Source organism: Mchenga conophoros, linkage group LG11 (genome assembly GCF_057382185.1).
Source record: "Mchenga conophoros isolate Kocher_MC1m ecotype Shallow Benthic linkage group LG11, M_conophoros_male_GT1.1, whole genome shotgun sequence".
NCBI classification, from domain to species: Eukaryota; Metazoa; Chordata; class Actinopteri; order Cichliformes; family Cichlidae; genus Mchenga; species Mchenga conophoros.
In genome coordinates, this window is record NC_140536.1 from 27,420,463 (window position 1) to 27,426,891 (window position 6,429).

The window sequence follows — 6,429 nt, forward strand, 5'->3', positions numbered from 1 at the left end:
AACTTTTTACGATTGTTGTGGGATTTAAGGGAGCGGAAAAAAGGTGGGAGGGAAGGAAGTTTTTTGACATGACTCATTGGTGATGCGTTCAAATTCCTGGTGCTGTTTAATGGGAATGTATGGAACCCTTATGTGGAAAAGCTCAGCTTTAGCATTTTTTCCTGCTTAAAAACTTAACATGGAGAGGAAAAGAGAAAACTTTTCAACGAAAATAAACCAAACAAAAACATAGGCAATCTTGGAATAGCAATACAAATATGTCTTGTAAAATAACGTATAAAATACAGTTTGTTAAATAGAAAGTGTTAAAACAAAGTATGTTTATGCTTTCCTATTTCTCAAGGCTACTGAGAACTTAATGCAACACAGTCTGTTTTTCTTAAGGATCAGAAGCTTGTCCTTATCATGTATCAGATGTTTACTTGGTCTTGATGTTATCTTGACCTATATACTGTGTTTACATTGAAATACCACAGTGTGAGACCATAAATGCCAATACTCCCATTAAAGCTGGCTGACTGAAAAGAAATCCTTTAAATTATTTTTTTTTACAAAGCAGCAGAGCCTGAGTAATCCTTATTTTAATAATAGGCGAATCATTCCTAGCTCAGTGATTGTTTTGCTTATTGCCTGATAAATGACAAATTCCATCCAGAGTTTATGCTCTGGATTATGGCAACTTCCTGCCTCATGAGAATGAGTTTCCATAGCTGTCATCGACACCGCAAACACAGTCGTCAGGGTTATTTGTCAGACTTTGTGGAGGCCTGTCTAGACACACAATACTAAATATTTATCTCTGTGATGATTAAACTGATCATCACAACTTTTGTTTTATTGTAATAGATGTGCGAGTTTGCTTTTTAGTCAACCATTTTTAGAAAGTTCCTCAACTAGAAGCATATTTACAAGAGGAAGAGATTTCAGCTTTCGGGTCCCTCTTCTGTTGAACCAGCCACTAGATTTGGGAGAAAGACACCTTCTCTGCTTTTAAGCTTAGGCTTAAAACTTTCCTTTTTAAGAAAGCATATAGTTCGGGTTGGATCAGGTGACCCTGACTCCTCCCTTAGTTAAGATGCAGTAGGTCTAGGCTGCTGTCACGACGTACAAGGTGGACTCACGCGCAGGACTCCGGGGATGATGTACACAAGAGAATTTATTACAGAACAATGTCCAATGAGTTTATATACACAGATACGGGGCAGTGCTATGTACAAAAGGTGAGGGGGGCAGGGGTCCGGGGAAAATCCAGGGGAACACGCTCGTTTCTCTCCACACAATCCAGACACGAATCCACTCGCACACCAGGAAAACAGTCCAGGGAATCTGTACACAAAGAGACGCTTGTTAAATGCTAAACACACACTGCATGGGAAAATACTTGCTGGGGCGCTCGACTTTCACTGACGCGATTCTCACAACGATCCAGCGAAGAACAGCTGTTGCTTCCCGTCTTAAATACCACACTGATGAGGCGCAGGTGTTTCTTCCTCCGAGGGCGTGGGCCAAGGGCGTGAACCCATAATGAGTTCAGCCCTGGCGAGAGAGAGGAGAAGAGAGAAAGAGGGGGAGACAGCTGATCAGCGACCAGCTGAACCCCCAGGCCGTGACAGCTGCTGAGTGTTTCATTGTCATTCACTTTGTGTTACAGTGTGTATTCTTGTCCCGTCTCCCACACCTCACCCCCAAATGATCATGGCCTCTCCCTGAGCCAGAATCCTGCCAGGTATTTCTTCCTGTAAAATGGAAGTTTTCCCTTCCCACTATCGCCAAGTACTTGCTCACAGGGAGGCATTTGATAGTTGACATTTTCAATCTATTACTGTAGGATCTCTACCTTACAATATAAAGTGTGTTGAGGCAGCTGCTGTTTAGATTTGGTGTTGTAAAATTGAAATCAAATCAAAGAAGTTGGAATATGAAGACACTTCATAAAATAACACCAGGATTCAGTATCAAGGTAATGCAGTGATGCGATGGTTAACTTTATATGACAGAGATATGAAAAGCCTTGCTGTCCTTGTTATGTCTCTAATCTGTAGAGATTAGGTCCAGGGTCATCATGGCCTCAGTGTATGAAAGAATGACTGGAACACAGCTTCTCCAGCCAGTTTAATTCTCCTTCAGTTCTCCTTTGCAGTTCAAATAAACTTTAATACTGACTATTGGACATATGTTGTTTACCCAGGAGGAGTATTTTTCTTTTGCTGCTTTGGCTGCAGCTTTGTCGAGTCAAACAAATACTAGTATTAAAGGTGGTGCTGGTGAGTGCCGGGAGCTGTACGAAAAAGCTGAAATTCCTCTTGGAGGTCAGGGTTATGGAAAAATAAACAAGCCCCGCTGATACATCACAGCCTGTCATGGATGTTTAAGAAAATTAAAGGCAACAATTTTCTTTTTCTTTTTTTTGCTTTGACAGCCTCTAACAGTAAATGGTTCTCTGGTAAAAAGGAGTTTTGGGTAAGTCATGTGTCAGTGGAAATGAGATATACAGAACTGCAAAAACATCATAATATTGTTGAAAATCCCACGCCCTGCCCAGCTTTTGGGGGTGGCACTGGACCCAATCAGAAGCCTGGATCAGACATCTGTTCTGTCTTGCGTGCTGCAGCCTGCGAGCAAGCATGCTATGATGTCTTTTTTTAAACGACACTAAAAATGTGTTTGATATGTTTTCTAAGTAAGGTTTCACATTTTTCTTATGTTTGTTTCTGCATCATTTCAAAGTTAAATTAGTTCCTTATTAAAGTACAACCCTCCTTTTTTTATTTGACTCTTAAAAGTTCTGTTTTAGTCATCTGCAGCAGTCATCTGTACCAGTCGGTTACCTCATCTAAACCACTTAACTGCTCACTCTCATTGTTTCACTGGTGTGTCAGTGCAGAGGTGCTTACTAAAGCCTACACACCAGGTTAGTCTGTTTTCTGCATGGTTCCTGGAGTTGAGTTGGAGCACTTAGACACTGGATGCAGATCAGAGAGTTCACAATAATAAAAAAGAGACCTAGGAGGGGAGCTCAGCTGAGAAAAATGCCCTCATGCACACAGGACTGTTAGTATTATAAAGTCTCTTATCCTTCTTCACCTCCAAGAACATTCTTTTTTTTTTTTTTTTTTTTTTTTTGCCTGTCCCGTTTGGCTCTTTTGCCATCAGAATTGTTGTCTAAAGGCAAAGAAAGATGCCCAACGGATTTACTTTACCAAACTGACCATCCCAGCCTTGCCGTAATGGTCCATTTGATTCACCTTTTATTGTTTATTTTATTTTCACTTACTGAATACGGGACAGACTTGACTGGGGGAAAGAAGGGGAGAAAGAAAGAGGGAAAGAGAAACAGCTGAGAAGAGGGACGGGGGAGAAGGGCAAAAGACAAAAACCAACAGAATGAGCAGAAAAAAAAAGAAAAAAATGCATATATCAATCACCTGGATCACCTGCTGAGAAAGAAAAAAGAAAACAAGCAGAAGAGAACGAGAGTAATAGAATAAACAACATCACAATGATATATGGGAATATGACAGTAAATACTAAATGTTAAACATTATTGCGCAGCACATAAGATCAACAGAACACAGTGTGCTTTGAGGTAGGAGCCAAAAAGGGTGTAGTTTGTGGGTGTGATCACCCGTGTGTACACCTGTGAGCATGGACGCGCTTGATTTTTTTTTTTAAAGGTTCCTTCATGTAATGATCTGCTAGAGGGTGTGGGGGGGCCACAGCCCCGTCCTCCAGGGTATGAAGCAGGTATGGAGGTGATCAAAACTCCAGACATCCAGAGGCCCCCAGAACACAAGAGACCAAGGAAGACCAACAGAGGGGCAGCCGCGCCACTGTCCCAGAAAGAGCTGAGGAGAGTTCCAGATGAGGGCTCACTCAGCAGCCGCGGAGCAGAAGCCAGGGGGAGTTGCAGTGACGCGCCCGTGAGCGCCGCCGGCAGCCAGCCGTGCCTGAGTAACCGAGCCCCAGGCCGAGAGGCCGGGGGCACCCCACCTCCGAAGTGGAGGTGATCCAAACAGGACAGGGAGGCCTTGAAAGATGGGACCAAATGGTGCAGATGGAACAGATGCTCAGCATTCTTGCCGCTGCTTTTTGATCTGTGGCCACCTCACGCCCCGATAAGCGGCCGCCAAGGAGTGAGCCGGTGTGTACCTGGACGTCTAGGTACCCTTGCCCCTGGAGGGGGGAACTGCACCCAGACCCAGGTGGTGTTACCCTTTTCCCTGCGGTGGGGGGAGGCAGACCGCCCCGACTCCGCAGCAGCAGGGAGGCCCCACACTCCATACCGCAGTCGGACGGCCAACTCCTCCTCCTAGCCCCCCCGCTCCAGCAGGTCGCAGAGAATGGGGGTGAGAGAAGACTCCAAACCTCCCTCCACCCGCTCATTGTAGTGTTGATGCATGTGTGTGCTAAGGTGCATTTAAAACCCAGGAGGGCATGGAGCTACCTGCCAGAGAGCAGCAGGTAAGCGCATAGTCCCTCCTGCTAGCCCTCAATGTCTACGTGTATTTAACATTGAGAGGTGGGCAACGACGCCAGGGGTGGGGTGTACACCCTGATGGTACTTTGGATTCCGTGTATCGTGCCCACCCCCAAGATCCTATATGTATGTGTAATGAGAGTGTGAGTAATGTGAATGTCTAAGTTGTGGGATAAAATTGAGGCAGAGGCAGCCAGAAGGGGACAGGGGGGGGGGGGGGGGGGGTAGCCTCCTCTGCACCCTGGTGACATACCCCTACTCCAAGGTCCTGCATGTGTGGGTGGTTGTGGTGGAGCGGGAAGAGGGAGGCAGCTGGAGATGGGGAGGGAAGGAAGGGAGGGGCAAGTGACCCCTCCCTGGGGCCAGCTCCCCCGCTGACCCTAGTAGGCACACCCATACTCTGCGACCCGCCAGGGAAAGGGGGCCCAGGCCCATCCAGACCGGGGCCCAGCGCAGCAGCGCCTCCCAGCCCCACAGAGCCCGGGACAGTCCACCCAACCCCACCACAGAGAAAACTGCACCCACCCCACCATCCACTCATCTTCCAGACTACATAAGACAATAAACACCCAGGCTGAGATCTTCCTCCACCTCTCCTGTATCTCCCCCTCCTGCAGAGAGAGCCCCTGAGGAGAGGAAAGCTCCTGCAAGATGTGACAATCTTCCCCACCAGTTGAAGAGCCCCCCAGGTGGCTCGATGCACCGGCGGCACCCTGCTCCAGGGCTGGGCCCCCATGCACCCACCCACCCACCTCCAAGAACATTCTCACGCAGCTGTGCCCATGAACAAAAGACTCTCCAGCCCACCCACAACACATAATCCAAATGACTAAATTACAGTTTCCTGCTGTTCTTATCACTCAAGTTATGTGAGGCAGACTATGAAGCTACTAATCCCACAAAAAGCCAGTGTGTACATGCTGCATGCCAACTACAAAGTATACACTCAAGTCTTTAACTGATGTGTATAGAGGAAAAATTATAAAAAGAACAAATGTGTTATCATCCCGATACTCATAGAACTAAATGCACATTCTTCCCCCCAAGAACAAGAATCATTGATCCAAACAGGATAGGGAGGCCGTGAAAGATGGGACCAAATGGTGCAGATGGAACAGATGCTCAGCATTCTTGCCGCTGCTTTTTGATCTGTGGCCACCTCACGCTCCTTTTCCTGACTTAATAAATCCTTTGTTTTGAGTCCTCAAACCAACCTATAAGCACTCACATCTACTAAACCAGTAAGTCAGTGTAATACCTGGCAAAATAATTCTCGAGCTTACCCATATGAAACTTCAGAATTCCCACAACTTTATCTTCCATTAAGGAAAATAACTCTTCTCTTTCACCAAATCACTCATTTGTCCGTTTTCCAGAGTAATTATGGTCAAATAGCTACTGCAGACATTCTTGGTGCTGTTTTGATAACTACTGAACACATACTCAACTCAAATTTCCTGGAACATGTCATTAAAGCTCGCTAATCGTAGACTCATGACCCCAAATCTGCTCCTCTTTGGGCAACTAGATGTCTCCCTTCCACAGGCAGGGAAAACAGATTCACATGTTATCATTTGCAAAAGACAGAGACATACCCAGACTGATAATGTTTATTTCTTAGATGCTTTACACCATTTGAAAAACCCATCTGCTTTCCAAGACTTGGGAGTGGGACTTCATCCAGTCAGTCAAAGTTATTTCTGTGGCACATTTAAAACAACAGCTGCCGACCAAAGCGCAACAAAAATAATCAAATGACATAAAAACATAGGACAAGATGGCAGAATTTAAGAAAGAAAAGATAAAATGAGAAAACCTGAGTAAGAAATAACACAAATCAAAGTAATCATTATTCATTCTGGTTTAACAGCCAGCTGACGTGAGCTGATAAGCATCAGAGTTGGTGTCTATCTGACAGTTTTCTGTTTTTTTGTAATATTCTTGTGTTTGGA